Source organism: Meriones unguiculatus, chromosome 1, assembly GCF_030254825.1.
Source record: "Meriones unguiculatus strain TT.TT164.6M chromosome 1, Bangor_MerUng_6.1, whole genome shotgun sequence".
NCBI lineage: Eukaryota > Metazoa > Chordata > Mammalia > Rodentia > Muridae > Meriones > Meriones unguiculatus.
Window position 1 is genome coordinate 71584449 of NC_083349.1, and position 20282 is coordinate 71604730.

The window sequence follows — 20282 nt, forward strand, 5'->3', positions numbered from 1 at the left end:
CAGAGCTGATAGGAGTTGGGCCAGGTCCTCGTGGTCGTGCCAGACCGTTTTTAACTAGAATTGAGGCCGGGAAGTTAAAGTGCTGCAGCCTGATTGCTGGTGAGGTGGGTGGCTGGGTAGGAGGTTGTCCGTTGTGACCTAGGCTTGGGTTATGAAAGAGGCTAGGGATGCTGCTGTCCCTTGCGTGGGGGTGACTCGTGGAGCACCGAGCTGAACACCTTTCTTCCTAGCCTTCAGCATTTTGGCATTTGTCCAAAACTCTGCTGGGCATTTGCTAATCTGTCCTTTGGTTTGTGCTGAAGAAAGCTCGGATTAAAGAGCCAGCTCGGTGGGTGAGGGATGGCTGCCCTTGTGTGGGCACCAAGGTCTGATCCCCAGGACCCTGCGGCCTCCTAACCTAGCCGACAGGGCCGTCTCCACAGGCAGGACCCCGTGGTCTCCTAACCCAGCCGACAGGGCCGTCTCCACAGCCAGGACCCTGCGGCCTCCTCACCCAGCCGACAGGGCCGTCTCCACAGCCAGGACCCTGCGGCCTCCTAACCCAGCCGACAGGGCCGTCTCCACAGCCAGGACCCTGCGGCCTCCTCACCCAGCCGACAGGGCCGTCTCCACAGCCAGGACCCTGCGGCCTCCTCACCCAGCCGACAGTCTCCACAAGTCGCGCGCCAGCTGGTTTGCTTATGCGGTAGCCAGCATGGTGGCAGGCGAGGACTTGAGGTTGTCTTCTGGCGTCCACACGTATGTCCCCGCCATGTGTGCATGGGTGGACACACACATACCCTCCAGGCACGTGGACACATTTGAGAACACACCCACTTATACATACTCATTCTCTCTCATACACGCATATGCTCACATATGCGCTTACACTCTCTCTAACACACACACACACAGACTCACACATGTACTCACATGTGCACACACATGCACTTACAGATTTCTAAAGAGTGGAGGAAAGCCCTGTGTCCTTGTGAGACAGAGTGGCTTTCACGCAACCCCAGAGAGAAGCGTCCGCCGCGCCGTGTCCTGAGCCCTGTCAGATCCGAGAGGGGGACAGCTCCAGACGTGCTTCGCAGATTGGCAGGGTTTTTCCATTTCCTTCCGTAATCATCAAGTATTTGCTACCTGGTGCTACAGTGAGCACCAAGGACACAGGAAGGGTTTGCGCTCTGGCCCTGCCTCAGGGGCCGACGGCCTCGGGGGAGGTCGTCTCCGGCCCTCTGCGGCAGGGCTCCTTAGGCCTTTGGTTGTATCTTGAGCTGCAATCAGAAACCCTGGCCTGTCTGCCTACACAGACATTTAAAGCCAGCATAATGCAATGCATGTACAGAAGAAACAATTTACAGTGTACTGATTGTACAGTGTACTGAGTGTACTGATGTGTAGATGCAGGCGCAGTGACACAGCGGCATGTCAGCAACTCAGTAAGGCGAGGGGCTAGCAACCTCCTGTGTCGGCACTTACCTGGGTTTAAGCTTGACTATTAGAGTTTTATAGAGTGAGCAGCGGAGAAACTCACAGTTCAGTTCACAGCCACCAAGTGAACACCAGGTAGAGAAACAGGTTTCTGGAGCCCCACTGACCCTTGTCCCCGTGAGCCCTCCATCCCTGTGAGCCCTCCATCCCCTGCCCCCAACTTTACCCTCTCAGGCTTCTGACTGGGCCAGGAGTTAGGCAAGGTGAGGGAGACAGTGCTGGTTCAGGTCTGCTGCTTCTCTGTGGCACTGCAGCACCAGCTGGGCTCTCTGTGGCTTTGCCTCTGGGCTGTGCCCTTGGCCCGTACTTCTTGTCTCTCAGTAGCATTTCTATTTTCTGGAAGACTTTGTTTCCAGTTGAAATGACTTCTAACATTTGGTAGCGCCTACTGGTGACGTCTGCGATGTGCTTTCCGAAGGAAAGTTTCAGATTTGGAATTTCTGATGCGCTGTTCTCTGCGTCATCTTGCTGTCTGTCCCCGTGGGCTCGTCCAGTGCATCTGCAATTTCAGACTTAATCGCTGTGATGTTGTTCAGAATATTCCCTCGTGATTCTTTTACCTTGACATGATAGCAAACTTTATACAGTTGGAAGAAAACAGCAAGTAACATTTCCCCACCAACCAAGAGCAAGGGCAGCCAGTGTGCCCCGCCCCCTCAGCCGGCTGCACTGGGAGTTAATTTTTGTATATAATCTCAAGTCTGGCTCCCGGAGGTGTATGTGTGCGTGTGTGTTGGGGTGTGTGTCTGGGTGTGACACACATGTGCATGTGCACGCTGGTTGTTCAGTTATTTCAGCATCAGTTTTGAAAGGCAATTCCTTCTCTACATTCTTTGAGCCTCTATCAAAAGGCAGCTGCCGTATCTGCGTGCTGTAGTCTAGATTCTTTATTGCAGTCCTTTTATCTTTGCCTGTTTCTCTGCTAGTTGTTCTGTCTTGATGATTAGATCTTTATAATAAGTACTGAAAAGAGGGTGTTAGTATTCTGACTTATTTTTCGTTATTTTTCTTTGCATTTCTGCATGAGTTTTTGAGTAGGTTTCACTGTGTGTGTCTCCTTCCCCCTCTCTCTATATTTTTACCCCCCGCCCCCGTTTCACCTACCCCCAAACCCTCAGCCACAGGCCAGATGTGTGTGGATGCTTGCTGAGATTTCTACACTTAGTTGAGTCTATTTATCAGTTTGTAGAGAACTGACACTATCAAGTCTCTCAAACCGTGAAACAAGATCAGCTCTGTTTAGGTGTACAGTTTTGGCAGGCGTGACCAGCTCTGCGTTTAGGTGTGCAGTTTTGACAGCCATGCATCATAGTTTTCCAGGCATTCTTCTGTGTCTTACCTCCATGGAATTGCTGTTTTGTGTTTTGATGCTCTTGTGAACACTAACTTCTGACTGTTCATTGTTCCTATATGGAAATGGGTTTTTATATATTCATCATTCATATATTTTATATATTCATCTTTTATTGTTCAATCTTGTTAAATGTGTTTATACTAATTGCTTTTTCTTTAGATTCTTGATAGGATGAGTCTAGACTTTTTCAGACCTCACTAAGTGGCTCATAGCCTTTTTAGAGTCTATGTTGAGTATCAAAGGTGTTCAACAATTCCTCTTCCTGGTTAAAATTTAGATCTGTGTAAGGACTTTTGACAGTTATTATGTTTCAATGTTATGCAGGTTCGCCATCTGTATGCACAGCCTAGAACTCAGCCAGGTCCAAGGCACCCTACCACATCTCCCTGTGTGATTGCCTCGTGTCTGGGTGTCCCTGACTGCCCAGCCGCTGACTTGCTCACTGAAATCCTGATCTTCATCTTCTGCCGTTCCAGCAGAAGCACATTTTTAAGGTGTTTGCCTCTTCTCCTTCTCTCGGAGATTGTAGCCCTTGGCACATGCTATGTTGTGGCCGGAAACAGTGTTTGAGGGAGCTGTGGGCGGCTCAGAAGCTGCAGGGGTAGCAGGCCTGTCCAGTAATGGCTTTTGTGGCAGAGCACTGCGCTTCGCTCCATCTTCTGCCTTCAGCTCTGCAACTCAGGTAACAGCTGCTGTGCCGTATGCAAGTAGTGACTGCATAGCTTGTTCATATGTATGCTAATTTTATGGGGATGCAGGTGTGTGTGTGTGTGTGTATTGCTGGGGATTGAAATCATGATCTTTTTTCATGTTAGGCAAATGCTTTACCACAGACCTACAACTCTAGCCCAGAGAATGGCTTTTGAAAATACAGTTCAGACGAATGATTTTACACCGATGGCTTATTATCTCACTGAACAAGGAATGAAATGTTCCCCTGGCACTTGTGATACCCCTCTCTTCTTTGGGCTCATCATGGGATATCCTTGATGTGGAAAACTTTTTCTGCCTTTTTCACATTTTTATGGTGGCAGCATTGTTAAGTTGTGGAGCAGCGATCTGACGGGACAAACCTGGGCTTCAGACACAGGCAGCACGAGTCATTACATGCACTGTGCCACAGCCCAGCTTCATTATAAAATAACCTGCTCTGTGAGCTTCCTGTCTGGCCGTCCTAACACTGGGTAAATGATCGGCCTAGTGACTTTTAAATGCCCTTCAACTGGAGATTCTATTATGCTGAGCAAATTAAATTTCAGTGAGAACGTCTTGAGTGCTGACTTTATGGTGTATTATCTCAGAAGAAAAACTGTCTTTGTCTTCAAAGCCCAAGATTCTGTTGGTGAGCTAATAGCTCCAAACACTGTGGATAATGGCAGAACCACAGCAGGTAGCACAGATGCCCAGGCTATGAAGTACAGTGACAAGGAGCATGTATTGTGTGTGTGTGTGTCTGCCTGTATGTCTCTGTGTTTGTGCGCGTGTGTGTGTCTCGGTGTGTGTGCGTGTGTGTCTGTGTGTGTGGTGTCTGTGTACATCCAGGAGAGGAAGCTACCGAGGCAGGACAGAGGCCAGCACATTCACAGGAAAGGGATGTTGGGGAAGAGCTGGGCCTGGCAGGAATGAACGCTGTTTAGTCTAGTTTGGAACTGACTAGCTGATGCAGTGGAATGGTTTCACCAACTGTGGTGTTCTGTTCAGCAAGGCCAGCCTGGTGGTAGCATGGGCAACCATATTTGGCAAGCTCAGATTAGCACAACTCTGGCATCACCTGCACTTCTTTCTTACTATCACAGTAGAGTAGAACGTTGACAGGAAAGTCCTCGGCTGCCTTTGAGGCACGTTTCTGCGCCGGGATGCAGGCGGGCAGCTATCCAGGGTCTGCAGCACTGGAGGCTGCTGCAGAAAGCCTGTTGAGGTTGTTGGTCTTCAGCGTCTGAGCCTTGCTTGTGTTTCGCTTACAAGGCCACAGCAGGCTGCGACTGTCCTGCTGGGTGGACATGGCATTCCCCATGTCCTTTAAACTTTGTCATGGTTTTGGAACAATTGCAAGCACAATAATTTTTGTTTAATATTTTTCAATTAAAATCAAATATACATTTGCCTAAACAGTTTAATTTTTCTATAAAATAATAAAAGCATTGACTGATCTAAATGAGTTATAGAACATTTCCAAGGCATGGTTTCTTGAAGTAGATGTAAAGCCTCATCTACAAATACGGAAACCCAGACACTGAGCGTGCGTGTTGTAGTTGTCAGTTCTGCGGACACAGAGCCGTCCTAACGCTGCACCCTTCTGTGGGATGCACCCAGCCGAGCTGATGTGACTGACGAGCGGCAGGCTTTGTGCAGACGACTGCCCAAACCTTCTAAAGCCACCTTTACAAATGCCCAGTAAGCACGCCAAAGGCCTTGCTTTGTGCGTCCCTTTTCTGCATTGGTTTGCTTTTGAGCTGACTGCGAGTGATCGTTTAGAAGCAGAGAGAAGTCACCAGAGCAGAGGAGGGTTGAGGAGGCAGATCAGTAGCCCTGCTTGGAGACAGAGTTGAATGTGCACACATGAAATGTATTCCATAGCATAGAGCAGTTTTAGAGTCTCTCAAGTGAAGCCTGAGGTGCAGCTGTGCCACTGTCCTCTCTCCTGTACCAGACACTCAGGCAGGGAGCCGAGAGAGCCGAGAGAACCGAAGCGCAGTGGTGCGGCCGTTCCTCCGCCTGCCCTCGATGGCTCGGCATTGATGGCTGGAGGCCATGTCTGTAGCTCATTTCAAGTCTTTCTTAGATTTTCTAAATGCGCCATTATAATCCCCGATATATATATGATGCATTATTTTAAGTGGGGTATAATTAGGCTAGCATGGGCATTGAAATAAGAGAAATAAGGTTTCTATTAAAAATATCATTTTTTTTTTGCTTTTCATCCCATTAATATGTATTTTATTCTTTTCATCAAGGCAGCATTTTCCCTGCAGGAATACACTGCAGTTCATGATATTTTTATTCTATCTATCATCTATCTATCTATCATCCATCATCTATCTATCATCTATCCATCATCTATCCATCATCTATCTATCATCTATCCATCTATCCATCTATCCATCTATCCATCTATCCATCTATCTATCTATCTATCTATCTATCTATCTATCTATCTATCTATCTATCTGTATATCTATCTATCTATCTATCTATCTATCTATCTATCTATCATCTATCTATCTATCTATCTATCTGTATATCTATCTATCTATCTATCATCTATCTATCCATCTATCTATCTATCTATCTATCTATCTATCTATCTATCTATCATCTATCTATCTATCATCTATCTATCTTCCTTCCTTCCTTCTTTCCTTCATTTCTTTCTTTCTGTTATCTATCTACCTACTTATCTACCTATCTTCTGCCTATCTCTCTCTCTCTCTCTCTATCTCTCTCTATCTACCTACCTATCTTCTGTCTATCTATCTATCTATCTATCTATCTACCTATCTTCTATCTATCTATCTATCTATCTATCTATCTATCTCTATGTATCATCTATCAATCTCTATCATTATCTCTCACTTATCTACCTATTTATCTGTTTTTATTTTTTATTATAACTATACCACACGAACTGGATGGTGGGCTCATGCCTCAGATAGGGAGGGTGTCTTGCTATGACAGAGGCTCACATACTACTCATTCATGTGGCTACACATACAGCTGGGTACATAGCAAACTCAAATTTTACTTTTTTGATTTTTTTATATTATTTTTGTTTTGTTTTAACTTTTTATTGATTTGTATACCCCACTCACTGTCCACACATCTTCACTTACAAATGTTCGTTGCAAAGAGTTTGAGGCCTCTGGCTTCTACCACACCATCAGTACTAGGTCCTCACCCAGAATCCTCCCAGTTATCCTGTTGTTGCCCTGTGTCATGGAGATCCTGCAGCTTTGGGTCAGCAGGACTGGCCCTTCTATACATTCCAACAGTTCACAGATGGTCTAGTTTTGGGGTAGGCCAACTCAAAGCCCTTTCTCTGGGCCTGGCCAGTAGCTGAGCTGGTCAGCCTGCCAGCTCTCCCTTATCTGCACCATCAGGGCGAGCCTTTCAGCACTGCTCTGGCTGGGCCACCTAATGCCATCATCAACATCAGCAGGAGGCAATATCAGCTCTCATGCTGTCAGGGCCAGCTCACCACACCCAGGCCTCCAGAGCCAGCTCCTCTGTGCTGCCCAGTCAAGGCACAGGGCCCACTCTCCCAAGTGTTACAGCCGGGCAGACTTGCCTGTACCCCCTCTACCAGGGGCAGCTCTACTGTCCTGCCCAGGTGAGGTGCAGGGCCTGCCCTCTAAGTGTGCAGCTGTCGAGGGCAGGGCCAACTCTGCCGACTGCCACAGGCAGCACGGGGCAAGGCAGGGAGAGCCTCACCTCCTTACACACGCCACCTCAAGGCAGATGAGTGACCGGTCAGCTCTTCACAATCACGCCCTTGGGGCTGGTTTACCCATGTCCCTGCCTCCAGGGCCAGCTTCACTGTGCTGCCTGAATGAGGTGCAGGATCTACTCTCCCAAGCGCTCCAGTGAGAGATGGGGCCGGTTCTCCACGCTGCCTCAGCCAGTGAAGGGCAGGGCCAGCTCTGCACAGTCCTTGGATATCTACATGGTCCTGGGTGGCTGCCCAGACCAGGGATGTCCCCTTAGTCTCAAGTGGTGATGTGAGCCACGGACATGGACACCAACCCCTGCTGCTGCATAGCTACGACCCAGACATGGCCCTCAGTGGCGGCACAGGATGAGACTTAACCATGGCCTCAGATGGTGAGGCTGGCTCCTCACAACAGGCTGGTCCCCTCTCCCTCACGTCTCCTCACAACAGGCTGTTCCTCTGCTCCCTCACCTCTCGTAACAGGCTGTTCCTCTGCTCCCTGACATCTCCTCACAACAGGCTGTTCCTCTTCTCCCTCACATCTCCTCACAACAGGCTGTTTCTCTTCTCCTTATCTCCACCTCCATCTCTGTTCACCGTGCTCAAACTGTTCTGCTTTGCTTTCCTCCTGTCTGTTTACCACCTCCTTGCATGTTGTAGGGGTTCCCACTGCAGATGGGCCACGTGGCTGGTGGGCCTCTGCCTGACCGCCTCTGGCATTCGTGGTGTGGTGGCAAGGGTGGCAGCAGGCAGGTTTCTGGGTGCCCCTCCCCCGTGCAGTGTGGTCTCTCTGTCCTCTGCCTGCCCACTGTATGCAGTGGAGAGCGGCTTTCTGGGCACCTTTCCCCAGCAGCGCCGGTGGCAAGGCAGGTGGCGGGTCTCTGATTATCTATTTATTTATTTCTGTAGGTACCTGGTGCCCTCTGAGGCCAGAAGAGGCAGCAGATCTGCTAGGACTAGAATCAGAAAGACACGAGAGCTGTCATGTAGGTGTGGGGAATTGCACTGAGGCCCTCTCGAAGGATAGCCAGTGGTTGTCACCACTGAGCCATCTCTCCATCCCTGTAATTTGTGTTTTCTTGATGGTGATGATGATGATGACTTTTCAGAGTTGTAGGGACTGTTGCCTCTGTGGCTGTTGTCAGCTTTCCTTGGTTTGTTTTTGGCAGATAAAATCTCTTCTTGGTTCATTGGCAGATAAAATAACACAAGAAGACATTGAAGGCATTCTGGGGAAGTTTCCTGGGAGCACAATGCAAGTACTCCCCATAAGTTCAGCTATTAAATTGATGGTTAGCCACCAGTTAGAACCGAGTGGGCTTTCTTTTGTGGTGTTTTAGCCTGGACATTGCAAGTATCGAAAGGGGAGGAGCAGATGCAGTGTGGATGGAAAGCCTTGATACCCCGACAGAGTGGCTCACGTTCTGCGCTGGATGTTAGCACACCCTGGCCTCTGTGCATCCCACTTCACCAGCTTTTCAAGTCCTGTCTATAGATGTCAGGGCAGTGACAGAGTCAGAGGTGCCACCGCCCCCAAAATTACAGTCAGAGGACATGCTGCAGCAGACCTGTGGGTCAGAGCCCCGACGCGTGCTGCCTGTCCAGCCCCAGGGTCTCCCCAGCACAGCAACAGGGAGAATTCCAACCGTGTGCAAATGTGAGTGTAAGTAGCCTCGCTGTTTGTCTGGGTGCATTAGGGCAGCTGGAGTGGAATGCCACAGCCTAAGGAACTAGTTCTCACGGTCCTGTGGCTCTGCCCAGGATGAGGCTGGGGCACACTCTTGTGCCGGGGAGAGCCTGCCTTCTCGTGGTGTCCTCATGTGTCAGAGTGATGATGGAATTTGTGAGGGCTGTTTCTGACCCGGGACACCCTCTGAAAGGCCTCTCTGCCCGATGCCAGCATCTCTGTGACTGGCAGGGGGCACGCATCACTATCCACGCCCGTATGCACAGCCCTGCCGCACACTGCTGCCCTCGCCACTCCAGGATACTTTGGATCTGTTACTGACAGTTCCTTTAGACTCTGGGTCTCATTTGTATTTAGAAATAGGTTTTTCTCCCAAGAACACTGAAATACATCTATGGCAATGTTTCAAGATTTCTCTCAAATGTAAAACTTTGACAATTTTCACAAAATCAGCATAAAACGTTTGAGTCATTTGTTAAACTAAGTTAATGAATGTGTCTGTGTAAACGTACATGGGCATGAACGGCTTCAGTGCGCTGACTGTCCACGGGGCTCGTTTACTGTGGACGACATTTTCGGGCAGAAGCTGCCTCTGAGCTGGGCACTAGTGAAAGGGGGCTCCCGAGGTCATCGCCGGGAACAGTATTTCTGACAGGAACTCAGTGGCTGGCTCTTTACCTCCCCACCTCCCAAGGGAGGAGCAGTCCTGTTAGGCCACAGAGGAGGATATTGCAGCCAGTCCTGAAGATACCTGACAAAACAGGGTCAGATGAAAGGGGAGGAGGTCCTCCCCTATCAGTGGACTTGGAAAGGGGCATGGTGGAGATGAGGGAGGGAGGGTGGGACTGGGAGGGAATGAGGAAGCGGAATACAGCTGGGATACAGAGTTAACAAAATGTAACTAATAAGAAAAATTAAAAAAATAAGTTAAAAATGAAAAAAAAAAAAAAAAAGGAAACAGATAATGCTCCCTGCCCGAGTCAGTGTCAGAGATACATAGGGACTTCCTCCGGATGCCGTGGGAGACCGTGCAGAAAGACGAGTTGAATTTCAGGAGTGTGTCCAGGGCACAGAGCCGCTCACCACCCTCATTCCACGAGGCTTGAAATGTTCTCGTTGCCTCACTGTGCTCTCTCCTCATCGCCCAGGTTACTCTGCCCTGAAGAAGGATGGACAGAGCCTCTCAGCGCTGATGAAGAGCGACAAAGCAGTCCAGCCCAGACTGGGTGGGCTAGTGGTGGCACTCAGAATCTCCCCCTGAAATTCCAGCCACCATGTTTCATGTGAGGTAAGATGGAGAGACAGGACAGAAGCCATGTGGCATGCGGCTTTATTTTATTTTATTTTATGCTGATTCTGCATGCTTAGGATGGGTCCTTATGGTTTTGAAATTTTTTTAATGCAAGAAAAGTTATGGTTTGATTTTGTGAAGTAAGTGTAAGTAACCCATAGAGGTTTGGAAATGCATAACTAGGCTGGTTTTTATCTGTTTTACAGTCCTATAAAGTTGGGAGTAAAGTACTTTAGGTCTCTCTAGAGAAGCAGCAAGAGGACATGGATTTTCAGTATTTTAGAGTTGGGGCTGGAAAGATGGCTCAGCAGTGAAGAACAGGCGGCTCCTCCAGAGGACCTGGGTTTGATTCAAAAACCCTCAGTAACTCCTATCTCAGGGGATCTGATGCCCTCTGATGCCCTTTGACCTCCTTGGAAACAGGTACCACACATGGTAGTGAGACATATGAGCAAAGAAAGAACCCACACATATCACAAGAAAAATAAATATTCATTTAAGAAGTTTTTGTTTTTATCTTATAGATACTTTTTCTTCCATGTTGATTCATACTTAATGCATTTCATTTTTGAGTAAATATTGATTTGTTTTGTTTTTTGAGACAGGGTTTCTCTGTGTAGCCCTGGCTGTCCTGGAGCTCCTTCTGTAGACAAGGCTGGCCTCGAACTCAGAGACCGACCTGCGTCTGCCCCTGGGATTACTGGGATTAAAGGTGTGAGCAACCGTGGCCTGGTTAACACTGATCTTTTAAACAAAGCGTTGTTAGTTTTGGATTAAAGGCAATGAAAGCAGACTGGCTTCTACCCCGTACTTTCCTTGTGGGCTGCAAGTTTTTGCTGTGAAAAGAGGGAGGAAAGTGTAGTTGGACGCCTGGTCACATTTTCAGTTCAGGCTGTCAACTTGAGTATGTGATCCATATCTGAAGGGAATTAAAAACCAAAATACTTGTTTACCTAGGTTTAAAAGTGTGCAAAGCTGTTAGACTTTGGGCTCCTGAGATTGACCCAGCCCTTCATTTCACAGCCATTGTGAAGAGAACCCCTTCCCCATGGCATTTCTCAAGCCTATCCTTCCCTCACCTGCACGGCATCTCTTCTTTGGCGTTCTTATTTGGTTCATAGTAAATCCTGCCAACAAAGGTGCAATTAAAAAAAACAGGGCTTGTTATTTTTTTAATTATTTTATTTTATTAATTACACTTTATTCACTTTGTATCCCCCCATAAGCCCTCCCTCCTCCCCTCCTGATCCCACCCTCCCACCCCCTTCTTCACGAATGCCCCTCCCCAAGTCCACTGATAGGGGAGGTCCTCCTCTTCTTCCTTCTGACCTTAGTCTATCAGATCCCATCAGAAGTGGCTGCATTGTCATCTTCTGTGGCCTGGTAAGGCTGCTCCCCCCTCAGGGGGAGGTGGTCAAAGAGCAGGCCAATCAGTTCATGTCAGAGGCAGTCCCTCTTCCCATTACTATGTAACCCACTTGGACACTAAACTGCCATGGGCTACATCTGTGCAGGGGTTCTAGGTTATCTCCATGCATGGTACTTGGTTGGAGTATGAGTCTCTGGGAAGACCCCTGTGTTCAAATTTCTGGTTCTGTTGCTCTCCTTGTGGGGTTCCTGTCCTCTCCAGATCTTACTATTTCCCACTTCTTATATAAGATTCCATGCACATTGCCCAGCAGTTGGCCATAAGTCTCAGCATCTGCTTTTATAGTCTGCAGGGCAGAGCCTTTCAGAGGCCCTCCGTGGTGGGTTTCTAGCTTGTTTCCTGTTTTCTTCTTCTTCTGATGTCCTTCCTCTTTGCCTTTTGGGATGGGGATTGAGCATTTTAGTCAGGGTCCTCTCTCTTAATTAGTTTCTTTAGATGTACAGATTTTAGTAGGTTTATCCTATATTATATATCTATATGAGTGAGTATATACTGTGTGTGTCTGTCTGCTTCTGGGACAGCTCACTCAGGATGATCCTTTCCAGGTCCCACCATTTACCTGCAAATTTCATGATTTCCTTATTTTTCATTGCTGAGTAATATTCCATTGTGTAGATGTACCACAATTTCTGCATCCATTCTTCAGTTGAGGGGCATCTGGGCTGTCTGCTTCTGGCTATTACACATAAAGCTGCTACAAACAAGGTTGAGCAATAAATGGGACCTCATGAAACTGAAAAGCTCCTGTAAAGCAAAGGACACCATCATCAAACCAAAACGACTGCCTACAGACTGGGAAAGAATCTTCACCAACCCCTTTTCTGACAGAGGGCTGATATCCAGTATATATAAAGAACTAAAGAAGCTGAAAAGCAGCAAACCAAGTAATCCAGTTAAAAAATGGGGAACAGAGCTAAACAGAGAACTCTCTGTAGAGGAATATAGAATGGCAGAGAAACACTTAAAGAAATTCTCAACGTCATTAGCCATCAGGAAAATACAAATCAAAACGACCCTGAGATTTCACCTTACACCCATCAGAATGGCCAAGATGAAAAACTCAAGTGACAACACGTGCTGGAGAGGTTGTGGAGAAAGGGGAACCCTCCTCCACTGCTGGTGGGAATGTCAACTCTGGAAATCAATCTGGCGCTTTCTCAGACAACTAGGAATAGCACTTCCTCAAGATCCAGCTAAACCTCTCCTAGGCATATACCCAAAAGAGTCTCAAGTACACAATAAGGACATTTGCTCAACCATGTTTGTAGCAGCTTTATTTGTAATAGCCAGAAGCTGGAAACAGCCCAGATGCCCCTCAGTGGAGGAATGGATGCACAAATTGTGGTATATCTACACAATGGAATATTATTCAGCAATAAAAAACAAGGAAATCATGAAATTTGCAGGTAAATGGTGGGACCTGGAAAGGATCATCCTGAGTGAGCTGTCCCAGAAGCAGATAGACGCACACAGTATATACTCACTCATATAGACATATAATATAGGATAAACCTACTAAAATTTGTACATCTAAAGAAACTAATCAAGAGGGAGGACTCTTGCTAAAATGCTCAATCCCTATCCAGAAAGGCAAAGAGGAAGGACATCAGAAGAAGGAGAAAAGAGGGATGTACAAGTTTACATTCCCACCAGCAATGGAGGAGGGTTCTCCTTTCTCCACAACCTCTCCAGCATGTATTGTCTCTTGAGTTTTTCATCTTGGCCATTCTGATGGGTGTAAGGTAAAAATCTCAGGGTCGTTTTGATTTGCATTTCCCTGATGGCTAATGAGGTTGAGCATTTCTTTAAGTGTTTCTCTGCCATTTGATATTCCTCTGTTGAGAATTCTCTGTTTAGCTCTGTACTCCATTTTTTAATTGGATTACTTGAGTTTTTGCTGTTTAACTTCTTTAGTTCTTTATATATATACTGGAAATTAGTCCTCTGTCAGATATAGGGTTGGTGAAGATCCTTCCCCAATCTGTAGGCTGTCGTTTTGTTCCGACGACAGTGTCCTTTGCTTTACAGAAGCTTTTCAGTTTCATGAGATCCCATTTATTGATTGTTGCTCTTAGAGCCTGTGCTGTTGGTATTCTGTTCAGGAAGTTATCTCCTGTGCCAATGAGTTCAAGGCTCTTCCCCACTTTTTCTTCTAAGCGGTTTAGTGTGTCTGGTTTTATGTTGAGGTCTTTGATCTACTTGGACTTTAGTTTTGTGCAGGGTGATAAGTATGGATCTATTTGTATTTTTCTACATGCAGACATCCAGTTAGACCAGCATCATTTGTTGAAGATACGGTCTTTTTTCCATTGAATGGTTTTGGCATCTTTGTCAAAAATCAGGTGTCCATAAGTGTGTGGATTTATGTCCGGGTCTTCTATTCGATTCCATTGATCCACCAGTCAGTTTCTATGCCAGTACCATGCAGTTTTTAGTATTGTTGCTCTATAGCACAGCTTGAGATCAGGGATGGAGATACCTCCTGAAGATCTTTTACTGTAGAGAATTGTTTTAGCAATTCCGGGTTTCTTGTTCCATATGAAGGTGAGAATTTTTCTTTCAAGGTCTGTAAAGAATTGTGTTGGTAATTTGATGGGAATTGTATTGAATCTGTAGATTGCTTTTGGTAAGATGGCCATTTTTACTGTATTAATCCTGCCAAGCCATGAGCATGGGAGAACTTTCCATCTTCTGATATCTTCTTCTAATTCTTTCTTCAGAGACTTGAAATTTTTTCATACAAGTCTTTGATTTGCTTGGTTAGGTTCACACCAAGGTACTTTATATCCTTTGTGGCTATTGTGAAGGGTGTTGTTTCCTTAATTTCTTTCTTGGCCCTTTTGTCTTTTGTATACAGGATGGCTACTGATTTTTTTTAGTTAATTTTGTATCCGGCCACTTTGCTGAAGGTGTTAATCAGCTGTAGGAGTTCCCTGGTAGAATTTTTGGGGTCACTCAGGTATACTATCATATCATCTGCAAATAGTGATACTTTGACTTCTTCTTTTCCAATTTGTATCCCCTTGATCTCCTTCAATTGTCTTATTGCTCTAGCAAGGACTTCAAGTAATATGTTGAAAAGATATGGAGAGAGTGTGCAGCCTTGCCTTGTCCCTGATTTCAGTGGGAATGATTTAAGTTTCTCTACATTGAGTTTGATATTGGCTTTAGGCTTGATGTGTATCACCTTTACTATGTTCAGGTATGTGCCTTGTATCCCTGATCTCTCCAATACTTTAAACATGAATGGATGTTGGATTTTGTCAAATGCCTTTACAGCATCTAAGGAGATGATCATGTGGTTTTTCTCCTTCAGTTTGTTTAAGTGGTGGATCACATTGATGGATTTCTGTATATTGAACCACCCCTGCATACCTGGGATGAAGCCTACTTGGTCGTAGGCTTTGATGTGTTCTTGGATTTGGTTTGCAAGTATTTCGTTGAGTATTTTTGCATCGATGTTCAAGAGGAAGATTGGCCTGAAATTCTCTTTCTTTGTTGGGTCTTTGTGAGGTTTAGGTACCAAGATGACTCTGGCTTCATAGAATGAGTTTGATAGTGTTCCTTCTGTTTCTATTTTGTGGAATAGTTTGAAGAGTATTGGTGTTAGCTCTTCTTTGAAGGTCTGGTAGAATTCTGGGCTGAAAGCATCTGGCACTGGGCTTTTTTTTGCATGGTAGACTTTTGATGACAGCTTCTATTTCCTTAGGGGATATAGGACTATTTAATTGGTTTACCTGGTCTTGAGGTAGCTTTGGCATGTCAAGAAAATTGTCCATTTCATTTAGAAATTTTGTGGCATATAGACTTTGGAAGTAAGACCTAATTATTGTTTGGATTTCTTCAGTGTCTGTGGTTATGTCCCAGGGCTTGTTCTTATGTTTCCTGATTCTAAACAACTTGGAAAATGATGAAAAAAAAAAAAAGACCCTACAAAGGATTTTTTTTTTCCATTTACCCCATGAATATGCAGCCTCTCCCGGGGCAGATAAGTATTGAGTGCGCAGGGTTCCTGGCTGTGTGAGTCAGAAGTGCCTCACTGGAGAGTGTGGAAGGGCGAGTGTGCAAGACTGTCTTCTGCAAAGCTGAGCACCACTCAAATGCTGGCACACCCTGGGTTGATCCCGCTGCTCCACCCCCTTCCTGTCTCAGTCGTCCCCAGTTGTGAGGTGTAGAAAAGAGTTAAAATCCCCAAGTGGTGAGGAGATTAACCCTTCCAAATCTCCTCCCTTCCTTGATGCAACAAGGTGGGGCGTGGTGTGTGTGGCAGCCCCGAGGGACTCGAGCTCCGCCAAGTGTGAGCTCGGGCACTGTAAGTGTGAGTTATTTAATGATTTGTCTTTGGGAGTACCCCCGAGGGAACACTTAGACACACAGGCTATCTTGTAGTGCCCCCACGCACAGTTTTCATTGCCAAAGGGATTTTTCCTTGCTGTGTGGTTATAGGTTTTCAAATGTTATAACATCTGAAAATTTGTAAAACTACGGCTCATGATAGAAGAGCTGAGATTTCTGACCGTTTCAAACAGTAAATGAATGAAGTGCACAAATCTGGAAATATTTTTTATCATCCATAGCTCATGATGGCAAAGCTGGGATTTCTGTTTAAAACCCGTTAACTGCCCAAGGCTGAGGCACTAATGCGGCGTGGCTCGCCAGTTACTATGAAATGTGGTCCTGACTTGCTGCCTACTCCACGCTGACTTTCCAATCTCACAAACACATATGCTGCTGGATGAATAATTTATGGCTGAGCGCATAAATACTTTATGGCTCGATTGTTTGCACAGTGCATTTCCACGTGTGTTGAAGAGCACGTGGAGGTCACTGCTCCCCATGTCACCACTAACGCTCCAGCTGCTGACTGTGGAGAAGGCTTCTCCACCGAGGCTGGGTCGGTGACATCGGCAAAGGTAATGGAGAAGGAATTATGAAGTGTCGTTTAGAGAGTTAGAGAGTGATGCTCCTCTCTGATGGGAGAGGGAGATTTCTGTTTCCGTTTTTCTGAGGACCGGCTGAGGAGTGGAACTGCTGCTTTCAGCTCAGGTGCATTGTGGGTTATATCGTGCACTTATGAGCTCCGGCAGCTGCCAGCAGGCGCCGGTAATGCGGAGGGAGGCACAGGGAGAGAGAATGAACACAGTGATAATGGATGGGAAAGCCAACAGTTTTTCAAGTAAAAGGCATTTTAACTCAAAGTAGGGGTCAGGAAAGAAAAGATTCACTTTCTAAAAATTATTTACATTGATAAAAATAAATTTAAAAAATATGAAAACAAAAACTGGAAGCCACGCTCTTACAAGCTCTGCCTCTGAATGCTCTGGCTTTGCCTCTGCTGTTCCCTGGTCGCATGACAGTGGGCCGGTCACATGATCCTGTGTGCAGAGTAAGGGCAATAGCTACCTCCTGGGTCGCTTCAAGTGCCAATAAGAAAACACAGGTGTAAGTCTAAATCACTGGACAATCTTCCCTGCTGAAGCACTGTCTTTCCTCAGGCTCTGGCCTCTCGGGCTCGGATCCTGAGAGGTCCGAGGTGAGTCCTGTTGTTGGAATCTGCCTGGCTCACCTTGCACTTTCTCTTTGGGTGCTGGAGAGCTCTCTCCTGTGCCAGCGTGCTGGAGCTGACCTGCATCAGAGAGGAGCCCTTTACACTCAAGAGCGCACCCTCCCCGAAGACAAATGGACCATTAGCGGCGTCGCACAGCCCCTTGAGCACTGCACGTCCCTTAGGCCAGATGAGCTGCAATTTAAAACATCAAAGTCTGAGGCGTCTGCTGGCCAGGCCTTAAGCTGTGAATATGTCACTCTGAGGGAGGCAAAGAGGGAAGATAATGCAATTAAGTCCCTTTGAGACTTGCCTGGGAGGCTCATGTCCTGGTTGGTGCATATTCTGACCCAGGAATGGCCACGAACCTCGTCAGCTCTTCCAAAGATGTCTTCCTGTCACTGAGTGATGATTGGATTGGATTCAGATAAATGTGCTTTCTGAATTTGATCTTCACATAGTCTTTTTCCTATGAAGAAAGTTAAACAGTTTCTAATCACAGAAAACAGAAGTCTGAGCTGAAGTTCCCTTAGTGTCATAGAAGCCTCATGTTTGCTTTGTTTAGACTTTGGGGGCGGGGTTCTGTTGTTTTGAAATCTCTGTATATTTGAAGTGCTCAGTAGTGAGCAGTCCCGTGTGCCTCTGGCTCTATGAAGTGCTGGTGGGCTGTAGTCTTCTGTACCCGTGTTCTTAGGTCTTGAAATGAATGCGTTTTTCTAATAAATATTTGTAAGTCCACAAACTTCTGCTTCCAGCACTAACTGAATGTAAGTAGGTTAAGATGTGACTAATTTCTTACCCCACTTTGAACAGAACTGAGTTCCTGTAGCAGCTATTTCTGTGGTCATCCACGTAGCATCAAATTACTAAAAATGTGATTTTTAGAATATAAACTAGAGAATGTATCTTGAATTAAGAATTTCGCCTGCTTGTTCTTTAGTGCATCTGTGTCTCCCATGGAACACTGATCCCTGGGACATGGTTTCTGTAGTTATTGAGAATATGGTCACTTTTAAAAACAGCAGATTTCATGAGTCCTTCATTTTGTTGTTGTTGTGGGAATAGTTATTCATTTGTTGAGTGTTTTGGGTTCCTGTAGACAAGGTCGCTTTCACTGAGCCCTGGCGAGTGGTCAGCGGTTGAGAGGACTCACTGCCTTTCCTGCAGGCCTCAGAGTTTAGATGCTGGTACCCACCCACATCAGGCGGCCCCTACAACCCCAACTCCAAGGGACCCAACACCAGTCCTGTCCTTGGGGGCACCTGTGAACACGTGTGCCTCCCTACACCCACAAATAAAGTCATTACTTTAAAAGATACACAGATTTAGCCCAGGATGGTCCCACTCACTATGTAGCCAAGGCTCCTCCTGTTACTGCCTCCCAAGTAGAGAGAGTCCAGGCATGCACCAGCATCTCATGTGGGAATGTGGTGTGCCGTGCAGTGTGACAACATTAAGATCGTTGTTGATTTACCAAAGTGTATTTTCAAAAAGCAGATTTACTAGACGTTTCATAAAGTACAAACGTTTCTGTTTCTGTACCTTTCTTTTTAAAGGTTGTTGCCTCTAACCCTGTGAAGTGAATAGGCTGATGGTCTTATGTGGCTGATGCCCTGTAAACCTAACAGAGAACGTTGGCGGCCTCACCTGAGCATCCTCAGCACGTCGGCGGCATAGGGAAGGTGGCTCAACGAGTGAAGGCACTTGTCCCCAAGACCTAAGACTTGAGTTTCGGCCCCTGGGCAACCTACGTGATGGAGGGAGAGAAGCAGCTCCAGTAAGCTGTCCGCATCCACCCCTACCCCACACATGAGCAATGAATAAAAGGTTTTTAATTTCAAAACTAATTCTCAGTGTGAGATTGAGAATAATGAGAATAATATCATGGAAGATTTAAGACGTAGACGCTTGTTATTTTCAACCTGGTGTCATGGGGAGGCCTTAATCTCAACTGTGAGTGAGTTCCAGGCCAGCCAGGACAGAGTGATGCCCTGAATGTTTGTCATTTTACTTTCCCTAGTGCAAATTGTGTAAGCAAAGCTAGCCGCTGCTCCTGTAGCCACCAGGACACCACAGACTGGGTAGTGTGTCTTCATGAGCAGCTAGCTGGCTAGCCCACACAGCTGAGGGAGTTCTTTGTTCTTTAAAATTTACATATACACACTTCTAATAGGAAAGACTGTGAAATTTGTGAAAATTTGTGAAAAAGTGAGCAAGTTCTAGAAATGGTAGCCAGTTTTTTCCTTTTGTCTGAAAATGGTGAAGAAATTGTGCAAATTAAAAAATGACTCCTAACGTTCACCCATCCTAATGCACCCATTTCTGATTTTGTTTTTATATTTTCCACATTATTTACATAATTCAGGCACCTGTGCTCTTACTGACTCTTCAACTCCTTTCCTGTTGCTGCACAGTAAGTGCTTTTCTGTTTTCTTAGGGCACATTCTTACAGCGCGGGTATTGTAGATGAGGCAATAAGAACAGATTTTGGTTCCCTGGGTTGCAACATTCACAGTATCACCATTGTTCAGGGATTTTATATATTTTGCCAAAGTTTCTGTGCTTTGCTTTTGTGTAACTTGTCATTTCTATCAATAAATGTCTTCGTGGATTCTTTTTTATGTTATGGGAGTTATTTGCAGTAGGTGCTTAGCAGAAGTATTTTTCATGGCCTGTCTTAGTTTCTTTCCTAGGTCCTGTGGTTAAATGCCTGACAAAGGGACCAGAAGGGAAAGTGCTTATTTTGCCCCCAGCTGAAGGATACAGCAGGGCAGAGCAGGGAAGTCAAGAGGGCAGTGGCTGCTGCAGCTGCTTGCTCAGGTCCTCGGTGAGAACCGAGCTTTGCCGGCTTCCCCTATTTTCCACAGGGCGTGAACCTAGCGAGGGGAACAGCCCTGAGTGCTGCTGGGTTAACACTGGTCTGCTGCTTCAAGGTCATCCTCCTAGGCATGGCCAGGGCCCGCTCCCAGGAGACTCTGGAGCCCACCAAGCCGGCACCAATAGCAGGTGTCTCCTTTTTAAACTTTATTCATTAAAAATGTAAAATATTCTTAGCTTTCATGGGTAGCTGAAAC

The 20282-nt window shown here is 46.2% G+C and overlaps 1 non-coding gene across 1 annotated transcript in view; it reads left to right on the forward strand.

Annotated features, from left to right (window-relative positions):
- Positions 1–19055, forward strand: part of LOC110540886 (uncharacterized) — a 40909-nt gene extending 21854 nt beyond the window's left edge. The window contains exons 2-3 of the transcript XR_009594338.1: positions 10092–10231; positions 18765–19055. This is a non-coding gene — a transcript (uncharacterized LOC110540886). The remainder of the gene's footprint in view (positions 1–10091; positions 10232–18764) is intronic.
- Positions 19056–20282: the final 1227 nt, after the last annotated feature.